General features: G+C 40.4%; 1 protein-coding gene across 1 annotated transcript in view; it reads left to right on the forward strand.

Moving 5' to 3' along the window:
- Positions 1-25,688, forward strand: part of LOC106604562 (leucine-rich repeat and immunoglobulin-like domain-containing nogo receptor-interacting protein 2) — a 313,818-nt gene that overhangs the window by 86,835 nt on the left and 201,295 nt on the right. The window contains exon 3 of the mRNA XM_014199313.3: positions 11,246-11,363. The gene's annotated coding sequence lies outside the window, so the exon portion shown is untranslated. The remainder of the gene's footprint in view (positions 1-11,245; positions 11,364-25,688) is intronic.

The following is a 25,688-nucleotide window of genomic DNA, read 5'->3' on the forward strand; positions in this document are numbered from 1 at the left end:
ATGTTGACTAGGCCTGCATGCCATCTGAGTACAAAGTTGCGTGCTAGGGATCTGGCCACAGGGCAACTCTGATTGTTAGCATTAATTTATGGAGCTACTGCTCGTGGGTAAACCATATGCGTCTGTGACCAGTCAGACAGCACAAAGTACTATCTGACCCCCAGAATATTTCCCTAACTTTTTAATTCATTGGAATTTAGGCATCTTTTAGTTACCACTGAACAGATGTGGTTTGAGTACAACACTAGTGTTTTTCAGGAGCAGGAAGTATTTCAGGCGTATGCGAATGAAAATGTGGATAATATTTGGTTCTTGAGCTCCTAAATTAAACTTTTCCTTTTATCCTATCAGCCAAATGTTATACACTTTGCTTTCAGGTTGATAAGTATAGTTGTTTGATAGAGGTTTAGATGAAGATATGAGTCTTTTAAGGCAAATATTTGACTTTATGACACCCCAATGTTCTGTCAGTTACTGTCAACAGCAACAAGGTGAGCAGAATGAGAGAATGGCTAAATGGATGCCTGTCAAGATTCCAACGGAAACAGAGAGAGCAATCAAATTAAAATAATGTAGATAACAGCTGACATTTTCCAGTAACATGTAGGAGATTGCTATCGTGAAGATGAAAGTTAAAGCTGAGATGTTTTGATTGGGCCATTTTCCTCGACAGCTGAGGCCGCTAACACATTATTAGAAATCCACATCTCTTGAGATTGTTGAATTTAGGGGTGTGTGTTTGTGAGTCATTTCAGTTATTTGAAGTTAAGGTGTTTCATCTTTCTCTCCATCCTCCATCTCATCCTTTCTTATTATGCAGCAACAGAAAAAGTCTGTTTTGGGTTTTTTTCCACTGTAATTCAGTAATTGGAAACACAGAAACTAATGAATAATTTGGGTTTAATGACCTTGTTGTGAGTTTTTTGAGCTAGCCATCATCAAAATCTCATTTTGCAAAAGAAAGAAAAGTATAGTAATTGTTTTCAGAAGAAAAAAACTGTCAAGAAAGAAGAGAATTAAACTGGAACACGACTGCGTGACCAAGTTGTGCCTCTTACTGTTGTTTGGACAGAAATAAAACTTAATTCAATGGGCATGAATAATTTTAATTCAGGCTCTGTAAAATAGCTATTCAACATCTTGAATAAAATAATAGAACAAGGGAGTCCTTAGGGCAGAACACTGTGCAAACGAGAAGAGTTTTGTACGGAGAGATGCAATGTGAAAAAAGACATGCATGTGGTGTTTGTTTTATGGGTCACAGATGGGCAGAGCAGACAGACACTTGGACAGTTTTGGCCTTTATCACAAACAAAATTATAATTAATAACTCATCAGTACCATAAAGCACACACAAGGCAGCCCCTTACTGCAAGTTAGGGCCTGGCACTCCAAAGCCGAATAGACCGACACCCCGCCTTCTGAGGCTGAGAAGCATACAACCGGCCAAACAGAATTATCCATTAACAAATGTTAAGCTAAACAAACTCAGTGTTGTTTAGCTCAACCCTCTCAAAGGGTATTGTCATGTGTCCATGACCATTGGTCACAGCTAAGGCCTACTACACTGGTTCAATCTTACATCTTACAGGTGTCAAAATGGCACTATTCATCTGCTCTGACATGGCATGGATGTGCATTGGTCTTTGTTTGGCATTTTGCACTTGACCAGTTCAATGGAGGACCTCCATTTTAAATGCTTTTTAAGTCTAGGAGGAAACTCAGTGTTGTTTAGCTCAACTCTCTCAAAGGGTATTGTCATGTGTCCATGACCATTGGTCACAGCTACAGCCTACTACACTGGTTCAATCTTACATTTTTTGACTCCAATTTTATTAGACAGAAATGTACAGTGTACATTTTATATTATGTGACAACCATAGGCTAAATGTCCATTTCTGGTTAATTAGGCATAGTTACTTTGATGTCACTTTAAGGGCACACACCATCATAGGACAGGGTATTTGCATAGAGCTTATATCGCCGAGACAAATCAAGAAATATTAATTTTGGTTAAATTACATCATTCAAATGCATGGACCAGTGTCCAATTAGCTTTTTCGTCACCCATGAAATTACATTTTTACAACACTTGTTCGGAGTTGATGGAAAATGCTGCAGGACACACAAGCACACCAACAAGCGGATTAATGTAATGTTTCAGAAATAAAGGTTGGTTATAAGAGTACAGGTGAATAAGTCAATATATTAATATCACCGAGGCAGAATTGATTATTGCGTTGCACTTGTCTTGGAGTGGTTATAGATGCAGGAAATGTATTCGACATTCTCTTGACATGCTTTTATTTTAGAGTAATTTACTCAGTCTCCAAAGGACCCTTGATTTGAATATCAGTCGTAAACACCCAGTATATAGTACAAAATAAACATAGCCTTGCCTAAGGTAGGCTATGCAAATAGAATGACCTAATCTTCTCTTATACCATGTAAATAACAGTGCCAACAAGAATTGAGCCCAGCAGATGCTGACTGTCAGGTAAATATGATTTTTCCTCCCACTGGGTTTTGTTTGATGTCCACTTTCAAATTGCCTCCACTGAAGCATGTTTCAACTCGGTCACTTCGACCCTGACATGTACTTTTTGAAGTGACTATACTTTCTCAGCCTGCACATACAGTAGAGATTGTAGCTTTCTTTCTCTCTCATCTCTATACCTAACCTAAAACAAGAGGATAAGCATTCTCAACACAGGAATAGCAAACTATTTTCAATGAATAACTTTCACTACCTCAACTTGATAAGCATGTATTACATTTTTAAAACACCCCTCACTATACAGTAAATATACAATACCCTAAGGGGGACAGCGGAATCTGCTAAATGTGTATCCTAAATTGAATATAGTGTATAAACAGTGCAGGCAAAGATGGACATTCACGCAATGTACCTCTCCACAACGAATGAGCTTGAAGGTAAAAGATACCAGGCAATTGAGATATAGAGTGCCTTGCAAAAGTATTCATCCCCCTTGCCGTTTTTACTATTTTGTTGCATTACCACCTGTAATTTAAATAGATTTTTATTTGGATATCATGTAATGGACATACACAAAATAGTCCAAATTGGTGAAGTTAAATGAAAAAATAACTTGTTTCAAAAAATAAAAAAAGGAAAAGTTGTGCGTACATATGTATTCACCTCCTTTGCTATGAAGCCCCTAAATAAGATCTGGTGCAACCAATTACCTTCAGAAGTCACATAATTGCTTAACTAAAGTTGTCACGTCCTGACCAGTAAAGGGGTCTTTTGTCATTGTAGTGTGGTCAGGGCGTGGCAGGGGGTGTTTGTTTTGTGTGTTTTGGGGTTTTTGGTCTAGGGGATTTTGGTTCTAGTTTTCATTTTCTATGTTCCGTTTTCCAGGTTTGGCCGAGTGTGGTTTCCAATCAGAGGCAGGTGTCTTTCGTTGTCTCTGATTGGAAGCCATACTTAGGCAGTCTGTTTTCCTTTGGGTTTTGTGGGTGGTTGTTTTTTCGTATAGTCCTTGTGTCCTTACGGAACTGTTGTTTGGCGTTGGTTTATTTTGTTTAAGTGTTCTCTATAAATAAAAGAAAGAAGATGAGCACGATACCCGCTGCGCCTTGGTCTGTCCTTTACGACGCCCCTGACAAAAGTCCACCTGTGGGCAATCTAAGTATCACATGATCTCAGTATATGTACACCTGTTCTGAAAGGCCCCATTGTCTGCAACACCACTAAGCAAGGGGTACCACCAAGCAAGCGGCACCATGAAGACCAAGGAGCTCTCCAAATAGGTCAGGGACAAAGTTGTGGAGAAGTACAGATCAGGATTGGGTTATAAAAAATGTTCCGAAACTTTGAACATCCCACAGAGCACAATTAAATCCATTATTAAAAAATGGAAAGAATATGGCACCACAACAAACCTGCCAAAAGAGGGCCGCCCACCAAAACTCACGGACCAGGCAAGGAGGGCATTAATCAGAGGCAACAAAGAGACCAAAGATAACCCTGAAGGAGCTGCAAAGCTCCACAGCGGAGATTGGAGGATCTGTCCATAGGACCACTTTAAGCCGTACACTCCACAGAGCTGGGCTTTACGGAAGAGTGGCCAGAAAAAAGCCATTGCTTAAAGAAAAAAATAGGCAAACACATTTGGTGTTCACCAAAAGGCATGTGGGAGACTCCCCAAACATATGGAAGAAGGTTGAGTTTTGGGAGTTTTTGGCCACCAAGGAAAACACTATGTCAGGTGCAAGCCCAACACCTCTCATCACCCCGAGAACAACATCCCCACAGTGAAGCATGGTGTTGGCTGCATCATTCTGTTGGGATGTTTTTCATCCGCAGGGACTGGGAAACTGTTCAGAATTGAAGGAATGATGGATGGCGCTAAATACAGGGACGTTCTTGAGGTTAACCTGTTTCAGTCTTCCAGAGATTTGAGACTGTGACGGAGGTTCACCTTCCAGCAGGACAATGACCCTAAGCATACTGCTAAAGCAACACTCGAGTGGCATGGAACATATAAAATGTATTGGAATGGCCTAGTCAAAGCCCAGACCTCAATCCAATTGAGAATCTGTGGTATGACTTAAAGATTGCTGTATACCAGCAAACCCATCCAATGAGAAGGAGCTGGATCAGTTTTGCCATGAAGAATGGCTAAAAATCCTAGTTGCTAGATGTGCCAAACTTATAGATACATACCCCAAGAGACTTGCAGTTGTAATTGCTGCAAAAGGTGGCTTTACAAAGTATTGACTTTGGGTGGGTGAATAGTTATGCATGCTCAAGTTTTCAGTTTTTTGGTCTTCTTTCTTGTTTGCTTCACGATAAATTGCGTCTTCAAAGTGGTAGGTATGTTGTGTAAATCAAATGATACAACCCCCCCCCCCCCCCCCCCCCAAAATCTATTTTAGTTCCAGATTGTAAGGCAACAAAATAGGAAAAATACCAAGTGGGGTGAGTACTTTCAGAAGCCATTGTATTTCCTTAATTATTTTCCCTTGCTCCTTTTTAATCGTGAAGCAATCCCTCACAATACCTGGCGGCCGACCATTTTTACTGTCGATTTGGCTTGAAGTATGTGTCGGACATGATTCTGCTTAACATTTGGAGCCAACAAATTAGAGGAAAGTGCCAGGTGCTGAGCACAGGAAGCTGATCAGTTGAACAGGATGTGGAGGATTACACGTTTAGTCTTGTTGTGTCTGTCTTTAAATCAGACATCTCTTGGCTTGTTGGTTTACTTTAGTTTCCCCTACTTTTTCTTGGATCTCGTTTAAGCTTTATTATTTGCTCGCTGTTGTCTTTCCGTCAGGCTGTGGTGGGGAGAAATCCTCCCAATTAAATACAGATTTGGTGGTGTGCTATCACATCAGAGAAGGCCACACGCACTCTTGTCATCTGGGTGTGAGCTGTTTAGGCCACTGAGTTTAAATCACCTTCCTTAGCTAGTTGTGCTTGCAACACCACATGGTTTGTGTGTGTGTGTGTGTGTGTGTGTGTGTGTGTGTGTGTGTGTGTGTGTGTGTGTGTGTGTGTGTGTGTGTGTGTGTGTGTGTGTGTGTGTGTGTGTGTGTGTGTGTGTGTGTGCAAAGCTTTCTGGTAACACTTTACTTAAAACCTGATAATGATAATGCATTATGATGCGGTTATAATGTATTTTAGCACTTATCATAAGCATGTATGTGCCCCTCCCTCTAGTAAATCTAGATGCTGATCTTCTCTGGTTAAAGGTTAGTAGAGGTGTCTACATAACAGACCCTACACGACCCCTGACATTTGGGATTCAGGAAGAACATGACCTACAGGTCTCTTCCAGAATACCATTCTGTGACTCTTCTCATGTTCTGGAATACTGTCCCATAGGGAGGCAGTTACTTTTGACCTGAGCTATCTTTTAGACGACAAGGTACCATGTGTGGTGGCACTGTATAGAGGATGGTGTGTGAATGGTAGAAATGATGCCATTGACTATATATTCTGCATGTCTCTGAGGGACCTATTAATTTAGAAATGACTAGCAGTGATTCCCTAAGGCCCACCATCTTCAAAACAATAACTGATAACTGTTCGGATAATTTCTGACTTAACACTCCTTCTCCTTAACATCAGCTGCAGTAGCACTTCAATTGGGACAGATGTCACAGTTTAAGTTTGACAATGCTGCAGATGGAAAAGACCACTTTGTCTCCTGAGGGAGCCTGTCTTGGCCTTTTCCCTGCCCATTGTGTAAGATTTGTCTAATGAAGCCAGTCCCACTGTCGGAGTCTGACTCACACACAGTGCCGCTCTGAGCACTAATGCAATAAACCTTTGTGTAGGAAGAGCGGTCACGTGGCATTACTGGGTCTTATTCACCAAGCTCTCAGCAACAACTCTCAACGTAGGCCAAAGGCACAAGCAGTTTTCTCCCTTTCTCCCTTTCTTTTATATCTTCGAAAAAGGTTCTCTTTAAAAAATGTACTGCTGTGTACCCCCACAACCATATTTTTTCATGCGTTCTTTTTATCTGGATATTTATGTATTTGTCTAGGGCCCCAGCAGGTACATTTGCATTCAACTTTTATCCCACTTCTTTCTGTCTGTCTGCGTCCGTTTTTGACTTGCTGTTCTTTACTGACTGTGCCTCCAGGCTTAAGTTCCCCTTGTTTGTTTCATCCTCATCGTTTACATATCAATTTGTTCTCTTGAACATCACTTTTATCCTGAAGTTTTCACAATATCAATACTGACCTCTGTTTGTCTTTTTCGAAGAGAAGGAAACATTCCTAGGCTATGTACTGATGCCTACTGACAATGTTTTCTCTGCATTCAGTGCTTCACTCACTCTCAAAGACAATTAATGATGTCTTTGTATACAGCAAATAATATCTAGGGTACCTCCCTGTTTATCTACACTCTTGATGACTGAAATGTATTGTATCACCGTGAAAATACTGTTTGGATAAACTCACCGACTCATTGTTATAGATGAAACAGTTTCTCTGTAGAACTATAGAAATATTTGGACATGAGTGGCCCCATTCCCCCCATCGAAATCAACGATGACAGAGATATTTAGGTTGATAAAAATGTGATGTAGAATATCTGCTGATGTCAAAAGCCATTATTGTTGCTCTAGTTTGGAGGCAGCAATTAATTGAATGTGGTACAATGGCAGTTTGCCCCAGCTGGTTGTACACAAAAGTAATTGTATGTCCTGGTTAACTCTAGTCTAAGTATCGTAACTATCAAATGTTTATGGTCAGTGCTAATCTAAATGGCTAACTTCTGGCTAATGCAATGTAATTGGACATCACATCGAAACAGAAGAAGAAATTATTGCTGTTAATGGTCCTCAGTGTGCGTGTAATCGAATTCAGCTGTGGATCAATGCAGCTGAGCCTAAAACCTCCTTCGGCATATATGTGTCATCAAGTTGAATTGAATGCACAAGCTCAGACTTGCTTCAGTCTGTCGCCACATAATGGAATCACAATGGTGACCAAGCCAGAGGGGCTTGAGTGGGGATTGCAGTGGACTGCAAGGATTAAGAGGTATACGTTTCTCTTAGGGCTCAGACATACCTATAACGTTTGCTGGCCGAGAGTACAATAGCACCTCAACTTGAGTGCGCACTGAATTTACATGTAGAATCACGTGACAAATGTTGTGTACAGAAGGTGGTCCATAAAACAAAGTGTGCTGAATGATCGGCAGATGAACGCTAGATCCACATTCGGTGCGATGTGTGCCCTGTCTGGGACAAACTGAACGACACCAGGCCTTGATAGCAACACAATTCAGTTGTGAAATTATTATTGAAGCAGAATGCAAAGTAACACGATAAATCCTACCAGATAAAGTGTTGATGTACAGATATGGGGACAGACACAAGTGGAGTTGTATGGTGATTGTGCAGAGACGTGGGTTGAGACTGCACCAAGGTGAAACTGCTCAATAAAATGCCATACTACCTCAATCAGGACACATACTAAAACCAACTATTTGGTAAACAAATAAGAATCCAGATGGGAAATGACAGATTCTCAATGGCATGCAGATAGACTAAAACAGGATTTTCAGGCATTCATCTGACAGAAAATGCTGGTTGGTCAACGGATGATTCCTCAATGTAGGCATTGAAATCTGACTATGAAAAAGTGTAAACATTGAGTAATGACTGTCTGTGTAGACTAGGTGATATTTTGTCTACAAAACAACACCTAAAGCGTGCGTGTGTGTGTGCGTGCGTGCGTGCGTGCGTTTGTGTGTGTGTGTGTGTGTTACACACATAATGATCACATTTAACCACCTGGTGTTGATCTAAATGACATAGTTAGCAAAGTGTTCACACTAAAGTATTGCCAGGAAGAGAAACAGCTGAAGCAAAATGCCAAACCAAAAGTAACTTAAAGTCCATCTGAATGCCCGACAAGATCTAACGCTTGAAGAAAACGTTATCCAATAGCATACATCTACAAAGAAAGCTGAGGTAGTTTAACCTGTAGAGCATTTTCAGAGGGTCAGCATTTCTACCTACCTGGAACAGATTCTTATGTATTCTAGCTATCCTTTATTAATCTGGTCCCCATTGACAAAATAGACATACATCTGTTTTACATGATTCGGGATTATGTTGTTGCCACTTATGTTCCGTTCAACTGAAGCACCTCTCCTGAAATGACCCCTTTCTTCAGCCTCAAAATAAAGCAAGTGAGGAGGGACACCAGAGACACCCTTCTTCAGTTTTCTTAACAACCTCACCGTCAGGCTCAGGCATGGAATCGAAAAACCCTGCTATTATCATTTGGAAAGCCTGATCTCTTTGACCGTGCTCTCTCCCTACCTGGGCCATTCCTCTGCCACTGATTACAGTCCTCAAGGGATTCTCATTAAGTCTTTGCTCCAATTAAGCTGCACTCATTTGCCGCTTCGTAATCCCTCCACGACTCCAGTCTTCCAAATCCTTCAACGGCGGATTATTCCAATCTGTGGGTGGGCTGCCGTCAGAAAACGGCAACTTTCGCGAGCATTAATAAGGCATTGAACATTTGTTGGTTCGTCAACGCCCACTGACTGTACTTGTTGGATGGGAAGTCTGTTTTCATTTGAAATAAAATAAGATTTGTTTGTTTGTTTTTCGAGAACATTGTTGGTGCTCAGGTGAACTAAGCTATAAAAAGGCTCATATTTTGACATGCTGAAAACAACCGGGGGAAAACACTTCACACTCATGCTCTGAAATACCGGGAACTGTATAATTGTGTTGTGCAGACAGGCCTTTGCCTCTTTTGTCTAATCATTTGCGTCAGGATATTGTAGGCTTATGTCCCAGTCAAATGCCTTTCTGCTTCATCAAGCTCAGTTTAAAAAGTTCTACTAGAACTTCAACGTGTTCATTTTGGAGATTTGTTCTGCTGACCAATTCGGAGATTACAAGGAAAGGCTTTCCGCTCTAAAGCCACCACAAAGTTGAGTTCCTACACTGCTATCATAGATTGCCACATTGGACACTTACTGTAGGATTTCCTGGATGACCAACAGCCATCCACTTTCAACCTGCACAAGGAGAGACTTCATTTCTGTATCTTTAATACCAGTATACAGATCGATGTGTGCAAATCAGTAACAGAACTAAATATGACAAAGACACTGTTGAGAGAAGACCTAGCAAGTAATTATGGTGGTGTTGAGCAGCTCTAGTTAAGATAGATCAGGTGGCTTACAACACAGGTGAAGGAGAAGACTGGATCCAGAGATATATTTACGAATTATAAACTGTGTGGTTTGAGCCTTGAATGCTGATTGTCTGACAGTCATGGTAAATCAGACCATATACCACGGTTATGACAAAACCTTTCTTTTTGAAGGTTTACTTACATTGGTAATCAGTTTATAATAGCAATAGGTCACCTCTGGGGTTTGTGGTATATGTCCAATATACCACAGGTAAGGGCTGTATCCAGGCACTCCGTGTTGCGTCATACATACGACCAGCCCTTACCCGTGGTATATTGGCCATATACCATAACCCCTCATGTCTTCTAGCTTAAATATACAGACGCAGAACAATTATGAAAAATAGTTGGCAAAATACTTAACTTGGTTGAAAAACAATAAGTTTACTTGGCCAATAAAAAATGTTATCTAGACTATGCATAAACATTTGTTCTTCACATTAGAAAACATTATGTTTTATGGGACTAGCGATAGCATAGTTAGGTTAGCAAACATTAGCAGCAAGCTTTGCTTTCCATTACTCAAAAGTAAATTGTGCCGATTTATTAGCACATTGAACCATGTTGCGCGCCGTAGTGTAAAAACTATGTGGGTTGTGCTGAAACAATGACATAATATCTGAATTCCTCCACCTTTATGCAGTTTCTCTATTGTTGAGAGCGTTATTAAGTGGATACCTAGATGACTTGATAGTAGGAAGTGTGATTTTCCTCAATCATATTAACATACAGTATCAGTTCTTGTCCTCTGGGAGCAAACCCATCTCACTCACTGACAAGGTGTTCAATTCATTTTATTACTTATCACATTTCTTATCTGTTCTCAGGTTTATCTACACCTAGGACTGATAAAAGCAACATCATTGATTTTCATTACTCTAAAATTACAGTGAATTTCATATGAATGTAATGCATGGTAGTTATGCTCACAATGTAAGTTGATGCCATCATACTATAACTGTCTTATTAAGTATTTCTCACTGAATGGTGGAATTCCTTTAACATGGCCCAGTTCCCTGGGTGGGCGGAGTTTAGCCATGTTAAAGGACCTCCACCATTGATTCAAGTAAACTGAGTCTCCTCCCCTTCGTTAGGAAGAGCTATAGCATCCTGGGTCGAGTAAAATAAAATGGATTGATATGAATAATCATGTATGTTAATGAATGCATCCTTTCCCCTCCTATGACACTTACATTAGTAGCCAAAACATACAGTTAGGAGTTAAATCAGGATCTTCTTTCATTAAACCCTTTCCTTGGCCAGTTGGTCGGTCAAGAAATTAGGATTTAATGAAGCATCCCTCGGCTGCCGTTTTTGGCAGAAAAATAATCAAGCTGCTTAAGCGTTTAAGGAAGATGCATATGTCAGAGGTCTTTTCCTTCTTCGACTTAGTGGCCTTCCTCTGTCTTCCTTGGGCTGACAGTCTTCAAGGATGTTTATCTTGGTTGGTTGGGCGTGTTACTGCTTAGACTTGTGCTATCACCGGAAAACTTCCACTGTATCTCTGCTTAAATTTGGTCTCTTTTTTTTATTGCAGACATCGGAATCTTGGAATAAGTGACCTGTGAATTCCGTTGGCACTGGGGATTTTTAAGGACTGCTCAACTACTCTTCAGTCACACTGTATGGACATCTACTATCAGAGGCCTTGCCAGGTAAGGAAATAATGTTTTTCTTTAAAAAAATTAATAAAATCTACTCATATTTACTGTAAATTTTCCAACACATGTTATTTGTTGATGGGTCAAAAAACAAAACTTATTATATGTGGGGCATTACATGGGTAATATGGTTATGGGCAGCAGGTAGCCTAGAGGCTAAGAGAGGTGAGGCAGCAACCAGAGGGTTGCCAGTTAGAATCCCGGGAGGTGAGCTGGCAACCGGAGGGTTGCTGGTATCAAATCCTAAAAAACAATGTGTATATATGTCTGTGTATATATGTGTGTCTTTCAGACGGGTTGTGTTAAAAGTAGAAGTCAAATTTCAATTGAACCTTTTGTACAATTGACCATTGAAGTAATGTTAATGGTTCTGGTTAACTTGGACTGACTGACTAGTTAGAACTGGAATAGATACAGTACATGGTTCACCACCAGCTTCTTTAGAAAATTTAGTTTACTTCATTTGATCTTTGACCTTATCCTCTTTACCACTCCTTTGAGGCCATTTTCCTCCCAAAGGGCATACAGTACATGACATACGATTACACGGAGGTGTCAAACGCGTCAAGTCAACATGCTTAAATGCTCAGTTTCAAATGCTAACCCTGTGTTGCATGTGCCTGGCACAACAGAATTCCAAACAGAGTTCTGAGTTCTCTGGAGTTTTCCGCCCAAGAAAATGTTGTTCTTTGAAACCCTTAATCGCCGTGAGGCATAACACAATTAGACTTATTTTCTTCTCTCTCTTTCTGCCCATCTGATTTCTACTCTCTCCACTTCCATCCGTTTTAAGTCTAGTATTGTCATAATGTAGCAGTAGAACCCTGAGAGCTCTCTCAGATCACTCTTACAGCTTATCAGTGGAGTGGTCCCACTTGAAATTGTGTCCCCCTAATTTAGTTGCACTACATTCTTACTCAGGGCTACATTTCAATTGGAAGAGAATGTGCATGTGTTAAAGTTGTTGTCTGTGTTTTTGTTAAAATACGGAGCTAAAGTGTTGCTATGGCAGATTCTGTTGAAGATAGCAAGTATTGAACAATATTGGACTATGGCTATGCTTTATTGGAACCAATATAAAGGCTGGATTAAGCCATTAAGGCCACATCTGCCATCTTAATGTATTTTTTATTTGGTGAACTCGGCCGCATATTGCTCTGACGTTTTAATTAAGTAAGGGCTATAAAAATGATTACTACTACCGGGTTGCAGAGAACCAGTGCTCATAACACTGTGGAGAATGGAGAATGGGGAACCAGTGGTCCAAAATGACGCCCCCATGCCAAGTCTATTTCCTACCACAGAGAATTGAGATGACCTCTTTTTGTACATTCAGTGGCATGATTATCTGTGTGGTCTCATGAAATGCACTTCCCATGTCCCAGGGCTTTTTCAGTGGTTGAATATGGCATTTTAAAAACACTGGCATAGTGATCTATTCAAGGATTTGCTTCTGAGCCTATTACATCAATGCTTTTAAATCTATTTAGCAGTGTGTTTTTTTTTCGTCTTCTTTTTACGTTAAATCCCTCTTGAGATTTTCCTTTTTTTTTTATATAATGTTGCCTCTAGCATAAACAGTGCAACTGAAAATAGAAGTCAGTGGCTTTCAGATTAATTTGACACACAGAATCCAAACTTGAAACACAGGAGGCAAAACACTGTAAATAGGAATGGTAGATATGTATATTGAAGCAGGGGAAATCAATTTAGCATATTAGGCTACATGCATTATGATATGCATTTAGAGGTGAAGGACTGACAGAACTGAACATCTTTTTGTTTATACTGAGTGAAATTAAATACTGTACATATATGGTTTCAGAGTGGGAGGTAAAACGATGAAACAGTATGGAAACGGCATGCCTTCTGGGGGCATTCACAGGATATTTAAATCCTATCACAAAGTCTTGCCTAAAGAGTTACTACTGGGACTTGAGACCACGCAAATGTTTCTTTACATTAACCAGGTTTCCTTCCAACCGTTTCATGCAGATGAATTACCTGATGCATGGAAAAAAGTCACGACCGGGCTGATGGAAACAGGACATGCCGGTACAATTTTATAAATATCGACAGTAAGGTTGAGCAGTATCCAGATATCGTCATTCCGTCATTTGCTCATCCCGGGATTTAGGGTGTTACCAGCTTAGTATACAAGGGGGCGTCCCCAAAAAATGCTAAAAAGCCCAAAAAATTTGCACAAGAAATATTGAATTTCCATGGAGGTTGCTAGATAAATATGCTAATGAGCACGAAGTGAATGTAAGCAAATTGCAAAAACAGGCAATCAAGCTCATAAAGTTATATATACAATACCGTTCAAATTGATCAGAAATACAATGTAGACATTTGTTAATGTTGTAAATGACTATTGTAGCTGGAAATATGTACATAGGCGTACAAAGGCCCATTATCAGCAACCATCACTCCTGTGTTACAATGGCACGTTGTGTTAGCTAATCCAAGTTTATAATTTTAAAAGGCTAATTGGTCATTAGAAAACCCTTTTGCAAGTATGTTAACACAGCTGAAAACTGTCGTTCTGCTTAAAGAAGCAATACAACTGTCCTTCTTTAGACTAGTTGACTATCTGGACCATCAGCATTTGTGGGTTCGATTACAGGCTCAAAATGCCCAGAAACAAAGTACGTTCTTCTGAAACTCATCAGCCTACTCTTGTTCTGAGATATGAAGACTATTCCATGTGAGAAATTGCCCCGGTGCACAACTGAGCAAGAGGAGAAGTACATTAGAGTGTCTAGTTTGAGAAACAGACGCCTCACAAATCCTAAACTGGCAGCTTCATTGAAGAGTACCCGCAAAACACCAGTCTCAATGTCAACAGTGAAGAGGCGACTCCGGGATGCTGGCCTTCTAGGCAGAGTTGCAAAGAAAAAGCCATATCTCAGACTGGCCAATAAAAATAAAAGATGAAGATGTGCAAAAGAACACAGACACTGGACAGAGGAACTCTGCCTAGAAGGCCTGTCACGACATCCGCCGAAGTCGGCTCCTCTCCTTGTTCGGGCGGCGTTCGGCGTCACCGGCTTTATAGCCATCGCTGCTCCATTTTTCATAGATCCATTTGTCTTGTCTTGTTTCCATACACACCTGGTTTTCATTTTCCCAATCAATCTACTTGTATTTAACCCTCTGGTTCCCATCATGTTTTGTGTGTAATTGTTTCATGTTATGTGGTGTTAGTTTACGCGCTTTACTTTTATGTTCCGTTTTTTGAGGGCGTTTGATTTATGTAGTGCTCTTGTTTTTGGAACTATAATGAAAGTGTGCCTGTTCCTTATACTCTGCTCTCCTGCTCCTGACTTCGCCTTCAATACACCGTTGACAAGGCCAGCATCCCGGAGTCGCCTCTTCACTGTTGACGTTGAGACTGGTATTTCAATATAAAACGCAACCTCTGTCTATACACAGCTGGACTCACCTGCTCCTGCTTTCTACCGTTGTGCTATTTACAAACAAACACATGACTGGCTCAACTGTTCTGGGGAACTATGGAAAGCTTCATAATGTAAAATAACGTGACAGTTGAAATGAAGAACGTGATCTGCTTTATCTCCTAACGTATCGCACAAGTTGACTGCAGGTTTTTACTTAAAAAGTAGACACAAACATTAAAATGTATTGAAAAAGAAAAAGAAATAGTTTAAACGGTATTGACAGTATGGAAAAACCATCCTGTGGCTTTTTCCAAATACCTCGGTGTACGGTATATACGGTTTACCGCCCCAGCCTAGTCGACAGAGAATTTGCTCGTTTGGCATGGTGGGATATGTGTCGGTAAAATGAATAACGGACGGTGGAAACGCCTTTATGTGAAAACATTGATATAATAACCATCATATCGAAGTAAACCTGGAGTCACACGCTGATACTGTATGTTGTGTGATCCTCCAACTCGGGAAAACATGCAGTTTATTAGGCTACAGATGAAAAAAGTGATGATTAACTTCACTGGCTGGTGAAAGTACACAGTGATGAAGTTCCTTTCCAATAAATGTCCAGGTTCTTATTCCGGTGACATGATGATCGATGCTTGGCTGTTTGACAAATAAAAATAATCGTACTTTTTCGTCCATAATAATTTCAACATGTAGTTAGCACTGTATCTTCCAGCTGTTGGCTATACTGTACCACATGTACCAAGACCAGAGTCGGAACATTTGCTATACACTGAGCGTACAAAACATTGTTCTTTCCATGACATAGACTGACCAGGTGAATCCAGGTGAAAGCAATGATCCCTTATTGATGTCACTTGTTAAATCCACTTCAATCAGGGTAGATGAAGGGGAGGAGACGGGTTAAAAAATGATCTTTAAGCCTTGAGAGAAGTGAGACATGGATTGTGTATGTGTGCCACTGAGGGTGAATGGGAAAGACAAAATATTTAAGTACATTTGAACGGGGTATGATAGTAGGTGCCAGGTGCACTGGTTTGTGTCAAGAACTGTAACTAATATTAGGAAGGTGTTCCTAGTGTTTTGTACACTCGGTGAGTTGAAAATGCAATGAAAATGTTTTATTCTGTAAAGTTATTTTTATGTCCACTGTATCAGCACGCACAGCCTTTTATCCAAAATAAGTCTGTTTAAAGGAAAAATTCACAGATTTTAGAATATTGTAATGAAAATCTGTTGCCATATTGGATGGAAACCGAGCTAATGACGGCTTGATGTCATATCCTCACCTTGACAGGCTCACTCTATGGTCTTTGCTTATTTGACAATGACATTCACAAGATACTGTCAATCTCTTTTTGACAAACTGTTCTACATGTTACAGTTTGCAGTAAAGAAAAAAACAGCATTATTTCAGCATGTGGATCACTTCAGTTTATGAGCAGGCTACATTAGAAAAGTTGTAAAAGATATTCAGATCTGAAAGGCGTGTATTGCACTTATGTCAATAGGTGGTTTCTCCTTGGCAGAAGAAGGTACAGCAGTGGGGGGAAACTGTCTGAACATGACTGATCTCCGGGTTAAGCTGTCGGCTCTGTCTGATGTTTTGAACCCAGCAGAGAGCTGCTTTCTAGCCTGGACAGCTGCTTTCAGGACCCTGGACAGCTCCCGTGTCTTGCCCTACTGAGAAACTGTCCACAGGCTCAGCGCTGAAACATTTTCTGTGAGCTGATCTTGTTCTAATCACCACAGCCTTCATTCTAAAGGCATTACAGCCCTACTCTCAACAGCATATTCCCTGGTGTTATTGTCTTCCTATTGGATTCTGTTTTAGCACCGTCTTCAGAAGTTTACAATGTTCTTAATGCACACAAGTAACTTCACGCCGACATTTTGCTTCTGTCCAGTGAAATGCTGTAGCAGATATTTGCATATGCTGCAGTTTTATAGACCAATGCACAATGTTAGCAAACACATCCACAGCTGCAGAACTTTCCGTTTGAAGGAACAGCTGAATTGCTTGGCATACATCAAGCATAGATGTCAACTGTAAGTGTCTCATTGTTTGGGAAAGAGGCACTTGCACATTGTTTATGGAACTGGCTCACCTTGCATATGGCCCAAGGGGGAGTCCCACATACCAGGTAAACAGCCATGGAAATAGAATGAACAATATGGATAGCACTACATTAGTTGAGTGAGTGTATAGGGAAGTCTACAATCTCTTTTCTTCTGCACAGGTCTCTTATGCTTTTATGTCGCAGTGCAATATGCAGGAGGATATACAAGTCTAACCATATGAGGCCCATTATTTGACCAACCAAGGTTATTTTTGTAGATGTCTGGTACTTTTCTACGTGGACTGTTGAGTCGTGCTGTTCATTGTGCTCGGCTGTTTTGTGTCAAGCTCTCAAAGTCCTTGCAGCAATGTGAAACAAGGTGAAACTTAACTATTTTGTTAAGAGGTACAGGAACTGCAGAAATGGAGGTTTGTTAGCCTAGCAGTCTGTTCCCCATTTGAGAGCTATGTCAAAGGAAGTTCCAGCGTGGATTCAAGGAAGAAGAATGGACTTAGAGCTGAATCATAAAAACATTCAGCTCCGCTTTTTTTAAATTAATTTTTAAGACTGAAATACCAGATAGGTGAATATCTTGAAACATCTTTGGGTTGACTTTAGAATTTCGAGCAGTTACTCTCTTAGATATCCTTTAGATTGTGCGCATCGTTGGATAACAACAGGTTGACAGACAGAGGTACGAGCTAAGTGCTTTTCCACATGTTCCTTTGCAATCATTTGCTATTCACATTTACAAGACTGCATTCATTTCCGTGAGTTCAACTCGTGTCCTTTGCCTTTATTAGTAACAAAGAAACTACCGATATAGACATCGGGACAATTTCTCAAGAAGCGAACACATTCATTTGGCATGCTGTTGCATGAACAGTCACAAATATTATATTAGGACCACAGTGAACTCTGTTTGACTGTGAGCTAATGTCTTTAAGACCCAACCCTCACAGGTTGTCACATGTAGCATTGCAACATGACTTCCTTTGCCTCTAAGTAGACCCTTGGTATGTGTGTGTGTGTGTGTGTGTATTTGTTGTGACATCATGAGAAGGATGACTCGCGACAACATCTCCCGTTAGCACAGAAGACATTCATGTGATTACACTTCTCCTCACTACCTCAATGTTTAACAGAGGCACAAAATGGCGGAAGCCATTACCCATCATGCTGTGCTGTTTCTCACCCCCGGGCTCTCCTTGCTCTTCCCCCATCTCATCCTTATTTTAATTCTCAAACGAGCCGTGTTTTTTTCTTGACAAGGGTGAATCAAGCACATCATAATTGTTTCTCTTCCTCCTGCCTTTGTCTCTCTTTCTCTGTGCTCTTAAACTCCCCTTGTTTCCATTAGCAGCTACACAGTGTATTATGGTCGCTATTATCTCACGCTGGGTGTGATTGGGGATGGAGTTGTGCAAAGCGAAGCACTTCTCCCTTGTCCATGCCCATTGCAATAAGTAGAACCATGGCCATTTTCCCTCAAAACTAATAAAACCTGCTGTCAGCTCCTTACACTGTAAATACTATCCCTTTCTTCTTTGTCATTACGTTGTGCCTTGTGGAGGTGCTGTTGTTGTAGGTGGACAAATGGTGTATGATACCCAGAGGGAGTGGTTGTACATGCCTGTTCTGTCAGGAAAATGATGGTAGCATTCTGTATGAGGGAAGATGCCTCATGTATTCTACCTCGGAACAGCCTCAATTTGTTGGGGCATGAACTCTCCAAGGTGTTGACAGCGTTCCACAGGGATGATGGCCCATGTTGACGCCAATGCTTCCCACAGTTGTGTCAAGTTGGCTGGACATCCTTTGGGTGGTGGACCATTCTTGATGCACACGGGAAATGGTTGAGCGTGAAAGACCTAGCAGCGTTGCAGTTCTTGACACACTCAAACCGTTGCTGCTGGCACCTACTACCATACCAACTTCAAAGGCACTGAATCTTTTGTCTTTCCCATTCATCCTATGAATGGCACACATACAGGGAAAGGGGAAAGGGGGATACCTAGTCAGTTGTACAACTGAATGCCTTCAACTGAAATGTGTCTTCTGCATTTAACCCAACCCCTCTGAATCAGAGATGTGTGTGGGGCTACCTTAATCGACATCCACGGCGCCCGGGGAACAATGGGTTAACTGCCTTGCTCAGGGGCAGAACAACGGATTTTTACCTTGTCAGCTCGGGGATTCAATCCAGCAACCTTCCGGTTACTGGCCCAACGCGCTAACTACTAGGCTACCTGCCGCCCTCACAATCCATGTCTCAATTGTCTCATGGCTTAAAAATACTTCTTTAACCTGTCTCCTCCCCTTCATCTGCACTGATTGAAGTGGATTCAACAGGTGACATCAATAAGGGATCATAGCTTTCACCTGGATTCACCTGGTCCTATGTGACCTATGTCATGGAAAGGACAGCTGTTGCTAATGTTTTGTGCACTCAGTAGTTACCCAATCAAAGCTAAGAATAAGAGATGGATCGCTATTGAGAGATCTTCTGTCATTCAATGTACATATTGGGGATAGTCTTTAGGTAGCCATCAGTCATGGTATGACATTAGAACAGTGAAATAATAGAGTCCACAAACACAATGCATTTACCACTATTTCACGTTGTTTAGCTCTATGAATCGTATGATGAAGTGCATCGTATAAAAACAAATTGAATTCTCTGCTATAGCAAGCTCCTGATCTCGCAGGTTAATGGAAGCACTGCTGTAGACATGCAGAGAGGAAACACGGGAATCACCCACAAGTAATGAAACGCCATTCAATTTCTTCTCATTGTGACTCTTTTGAATGTCCCTTTAGCGAAAGCTTATATCTTATACCGACTGCTCAATAACTTAATTCTGCTCTTATCTCAGGTGGGACGGTAAGATTTAGAGTGGGGGGGGGAGTATCTCCCCCCCCCTCTCTCTATCTCTCCCTCTCTCTGTCTCTTTCTCCCCCTCCCTCTCCACCCTCCCTCTCTCGCGCTCTCTCTCTCTCCCTCGCTCCCTCTACCTCTCTCCCCCCTACCTCTCGGGAGAGATACGTCTTGTGGTGGGATTGTAAAGAAATATGGAGGACAGCTATCAATGATTTCTTTGCGAGATTACAATAGAGACAGACGTTAATAACAGGACCCAGCATGTGACATTGGAGGGTTTATTGATAGGGCCACAAAAGGCATTGAAAACACAAGGCGGGGGTGACAAATTGTTGCACGGCTAGCGTATAAACTCACAGGAAGCTTATAAATGGCAGCGACGTGTCTATTGGTGCATCGATATTTTACAAACAAAAGTTATTTCATCACAAATGTTTTTTCACCTTTTTTTTCTATTATGTGAAAATTGTTAAATAGAAAAGGCCTGCACATCCTTGTTCTGCACATTTTTACCCAGTCGATATTATCATAGAAACAGGTATGATATGTTATGTTCAGTTCTCATCATTGTTATTTCTTTCCAAGACATCTCTCCCTTTTATGCATGGAATGTTGTGGACAGTATCATCTAATTAACTAAGAAGATGAATGGGGGATAGCAATGTTGTTCACTCCATCTTTGCAACAAAGGACCTAAATACAATTCTGATCGCTTTGAATAAAGGGACAAAGTGCAAGTAGTGAGTGGGTGGGTGTTGATGATTAGGATAAGGCACTGTTAATGCCCTGCAGATGTAGCTACACAATATGCATAATGGCCCTATTCTAGAAGTAATGTTTTAGCTACGCAATATGCATAATGGCCCTATTCTAGAAGTAATGTTTTAGCTACACACTATGCATAATGGCCCTATTCTATAAGTAATGTTTTAGCTACACAATATGCATAATGCCCTATTCTATAAGTAATGTTTTAGCTACACACTATGCATAATGGCCCTATTCTATAAGTAATGTTTTAGCTACACAATATGCATAATGGCCCTATTCGAGAAGTAATGTTTTAGCGACGCAATATGCATAATGGCCCTATTCGAGAAGTAATGTTTTAGCCACACAATATGTACAATGTCCCAGTTGTTGTAGCAGTATTAGTAGTAGATTTGGTACCTCTTTACAACAGTAAAAAAATTCCAATGGAAACCTATTATAATAGACCTCAATTCCACATAGAGGAAATATCTCAACTGCTTTCATCATTTCCACTACACAGGAATTTTCCTAGAAAAGTGAAAGTGAAGTACCCTAATGATATAACTCCAAGTGATTTAAGTTTTTCCGAAAAAACTTGCAGACATTAGATATTTGTGCTCAGATTTCACTCTGCTGTTTTTTTCCATTTTAAGTTTTCTCTGCCCGTTTATGGCTGTATTTATTCCCCTCATTTGCTGTGTATTTATAGATCGGAAGAAATGCATGAAATTCTGTTATTTTGTACTACAGATGGCTGAGAAATGTAAATGTAACTACATTTCTAAAACCGGGCCAACTTCCATCTGATTGATGTGCTGTGCACTTCATTACAGTTGCGCTTGGCATTTGTTCTCTCCTGGATTGGCCCGCTTGTTTGTTGTCATACAATATTCAAGCCCCTGTTTTGGTTATTTGCATATTTACATTAATGTTTGCAGAAAGCTAACATGTGTTTGCTTTCTTGTTGGGTTTGTACTCTATAGGGTTAGAGAGCAGCATTATATACTGTAGAACAGGCAGACTACAATAGGAACATGAACTGGAAATTCCTCCTGCATTAACTATACAGTAGGGCTGCAGTATATCAAAATGAGATGTCACGACATGATATGTTTACTGACAATTCACTCCATCACAGGCCGGGATTCATTCTGTGGAGTGCTGTCGACCATGCGGTATTTAAAGGTAATTTCCGATAGAGCCGATCTCTGCAGTGTTTACTGTGAATGCAATCTCTGCAAACATTGCCTTTAAAAGCCGCCATGTCGACAAAAAGCGATCGGATTGAAACCCAGCCATAGTCATGTTACCAATTTTGTTTCCATTCATCTGTCAGCTCAAATTGTTTTGTTTTTTATCAACAAAAACAACCATGGTTGTTACAGAGTGAATGGTGTACAGTATCATTCAAATGGACAAAAAGCCATTATCACATGGAGCACCAATACCACTTGCTCTCAGTATGTCCTGTCCTTGGTGTGTTGACACCCACCGGCTTGTTAAAGGTCAGCACACAGCAAGAAAAGACACATTTTTCAATGGCTACAGGGTCGGGTTGATTTATTTGTCCTCTTCTTGGGGTGGACGAACATCGCTGTCTCACAAAAGGCAGAGGAACTGGTGGGGAGCTGTGCTCTAGACCACACTAGACCACACTAGACCACACTAGACTTCAAGGTCTCATACCTATTATATAACTCTTCTATTTCCAAGCAAAGATTATTTGATTCGCAGACATACAAATGTCAAGTATTTCTGCGTGAGCGGAGTTGTGGACACCCTGGGGGAGAGTCTCTCTCTCTCTCTGTCCCTCCCTTCCTCTCTCTATTCGTGCTTTAGCACACAGGACCTGTCCTCCGCATTCCGAAGCTGCCGTGGTAACGCAGCGTGGCAGTTGCTGAGGACGATGGCTGGGGGGCATATTATGATGAAATGATCCCCGCCATTGCCCCTCGTCCCCTAGAGGGGGGTGGATGGGGACAATGAGGGTGGGTGGAGGGGGGTACAGTCTCTATCAGGATGAGCAATGGTCAGGATCACATGAAGCTGTTAACCATTAACGTCCAGTGGTCTGCCTGCCCTCTGGGGAGGAGATTACAGTTACAATCTAAGACTTGTCGCTCTGAGATGGACAGGGTGACTATTTGACCCTTTGACAGAAGGGGGTTGGCTACCATCGTGACAGACTTCAAATCCACTATATGTGTTAGTATGATTTTGTGGGATGTTGGAGTGTGCTAGCTAATCAATTTACAATTAAAAAATATTTGTATGAGAAAAATGGTGGACTTACGGTACATGTCGAAAATATATAACTGTACTAAAATACATAACTATACTAAAATACATAACTATGCTAAAATATACACTACCGTTCAAAAGTTTGGGGTCACTTAGAAATGTCCATTCTTTTGTTTTAAAGAGAAGCATTTTTTTTGCTCGTTAAAATAACACCAAATTGATCAGCAATACAGTGTAGACATTATTAATGTTGTAAATGACTATTGTAGCTGGAAACGGCAGATTTTTTATGGAATATATACATAGGCCCATTATCAGCAACCACCACTCCTGTGTTCCAATGGCATTTTGTGTTAGCTAATCCAAGTTTATCACTTTAAAAGGCTAATTGATCATTAGAAAACCCTTTTCAATTATGTTAGCACAGCTGAACACTGTTGTTCTGATTAAAGAAGCAATAAAACTGGCCTTCTTTAGACTAGTTGACTATCTGGAGCATCAGCATTTGTGGGTTCGATTACAGGCTCAAAATGGCCAGAAACAAAGCACTTTCTTCTGAAACTCGTCAGTCTATTCTTGTTCTGAGATATGAAGGCTATTCCATGCGAGAAATTGCCAAGAAACTTAAGATCTCGTACAACGCTGTGTAATACTCCCTTCACAGAACAGCGCAAACTGCCTCTAACCAGAATATAAAGAGGAGTAGGAGGCCCCGGTGCACAATTGAGCAAGAGGACAAGTACATTAGAGTGTCTAGTTTGAGAATCAGATGCCTCACAAGTCCTCAACTGGCAGCTTCATTAAATAGCACCCGCAAAACACCAGTCTCAACGTCAACAGTGAAGAGGCGACTCCGGGATGCTGGCCTTCTTGGCAGAGTTCCTCTGTCCGGTGTCTGTGTTCTTTTGTCCATCTTAATCTTTTCTTTTTATTGGCCAGTCTGAGATATGGCTTTTTCTTTATAACACTGCCTAGAAGGCCAGCATCCCGGAGTCGCTTCTTCACTGTTGACGTTGAGACTAGTGTTTTGCCTTTTAAAATGATTAACTTGGATTAGCTAACACAACTTGCCATTGGAACACAGGAGTCATGGTTGCTGATAATGGGCCTCTGTACGCCTATGTAAATATTCCATAAAACAATCTGCTGTTTCCAGCTACAGTCATTAGTCATTTACAACATTAACAATGTCTACATTGTATTTCTGATCAATTTTATGTTATTTTAATGGACAAAAAAATGAACAGTAGTGTATAACTACACTAAACTACATAACTATACTAAAATACACAGCATACTAAAATACACAGCTATCCTAAAATACACAGCTATACTAAAATACATAACTATACTAAAATACATAACTATACTAAAATACATACAGCGTTGTATTTTAGTATAGTTATGTATTTTAGTATAGTTATGTATTTTAAATCCTTTTTAGACATCATATTGAAGTCCTGTGTGTTTAATCTCTTTTGGACCACATCCAGTGAACTCTGTATGTCATTAGTGTGTACAAATACCAGACACCAGGAATTTGAGTGTTAGAACATTTGTGTTAGCTTTCCATAGTCAACCTTTAGTAGCTGTGTTGTGTTGGGCTTTCTCCAAACCGGCAAATGTCTGATATCATCTGTTCAAGATATAGCTGGTAGGTAGTGAGCAAGCAAGAATAGAAATATTTGTCATAACATCGCCCTGAGCTTACCGTACAGTGCTTGTCAACATGAAAGACCTGAGAGAATACACAGGAGATAGATTGAACACATGTATAAATAGAGTGTAGTACGTGTGTAATGTGTGGGTGTGTGTGCACATACATTGTGCTTGCAGGCACACACACACACACAAGCTGTCAAGCTAATGAAACAGCGATAATCAAATATCATCACCAATCTATGTCATTTAGAAAACGATCAAGCAAAATGCTCTTTCGAGGGATTTATGTTTATTTTCCAAACCATTAAAACCACATAAGTCAGGATTGCACATTTATATAGATTCAAAACTGTGACTATAAAATTAATGGTGCTGAACACCAATATTGACTAGAGAGAAAAGCAGTCTCTGTAATGCAACATGAATACCATTGAAGCAATAAAGCAACAAGCCTGAAGTAAACTATTCAAAGGAATGTCATTCCACCTATTCAATAAGGATGCACACAGGACTGAGTGAATTCAACCCAATCCAATATTAGATTGAGTTAGATTGGAAGATGATTTTCTTTCATCTGGAATCCTTGAAATAGAGGGTGGGGAGTCGTTATCAAGGTGATTATGAACATGACCGTGAAGGATAGTACTTCTCCATGTATATCTCATGAGAATACCACCTCAGACCTACATATTTCCATCAAAAGCCTGTCAAAACCCAAACACCTTTAAGTTGAGGACAGACATTCCGCTAGCGAAATACAAAACCTCAAAAATCCAATAATTTCAATTTCTCAAACATACGACTATTTTACACCATTTTGAAAGATACACTTCTCCTTAATCCAACCACATTGTTATATTTCAAAAAGGCTTTACAGTGAAAGCAAAACATTAGATTATGTTAGGAGAGTACATAGACCAAAATAACCACACAGCCATTTTCCAAGCAAGGATATATGTCCCAAAAATCCAAAACACAGCTAAATGAAGCACTAACCTTTGACGATCTTCATCAGATGACACTCCTAGGACATCATGTAACACAATACATGTATGTTTTGTTCGATCAAGTTCATATTTATATCCAAAAACAGCATTTTACATTGGCGCGTGATGTTCAGAAAATGTATTCCCACCAAAAACTTCCGGTGAATTTACAAAAATACTCATCATAAACGTTGACAAAATACATAACAATTACTTGAAGAATTATAGATACAATACTCCTTTATGCAACCGCTGTGTCAGATTTTAAAATAGCTTTACGGAGAAAGCACATTTTTCAATATTCTGAGTACATA

This window comes from Salmo salar, chromosome 05 (assembly GCF_965601325.2).
Source record: "Salmo salar chromosome 05, fSalSal1, whole genome shotgun sequence".
Lineage (NCBI taxonomy): Eukaryota > Metazoa > Chordata > Actinopteri > Salmoniformes > Salmonidae > Salmo > Salmo salar.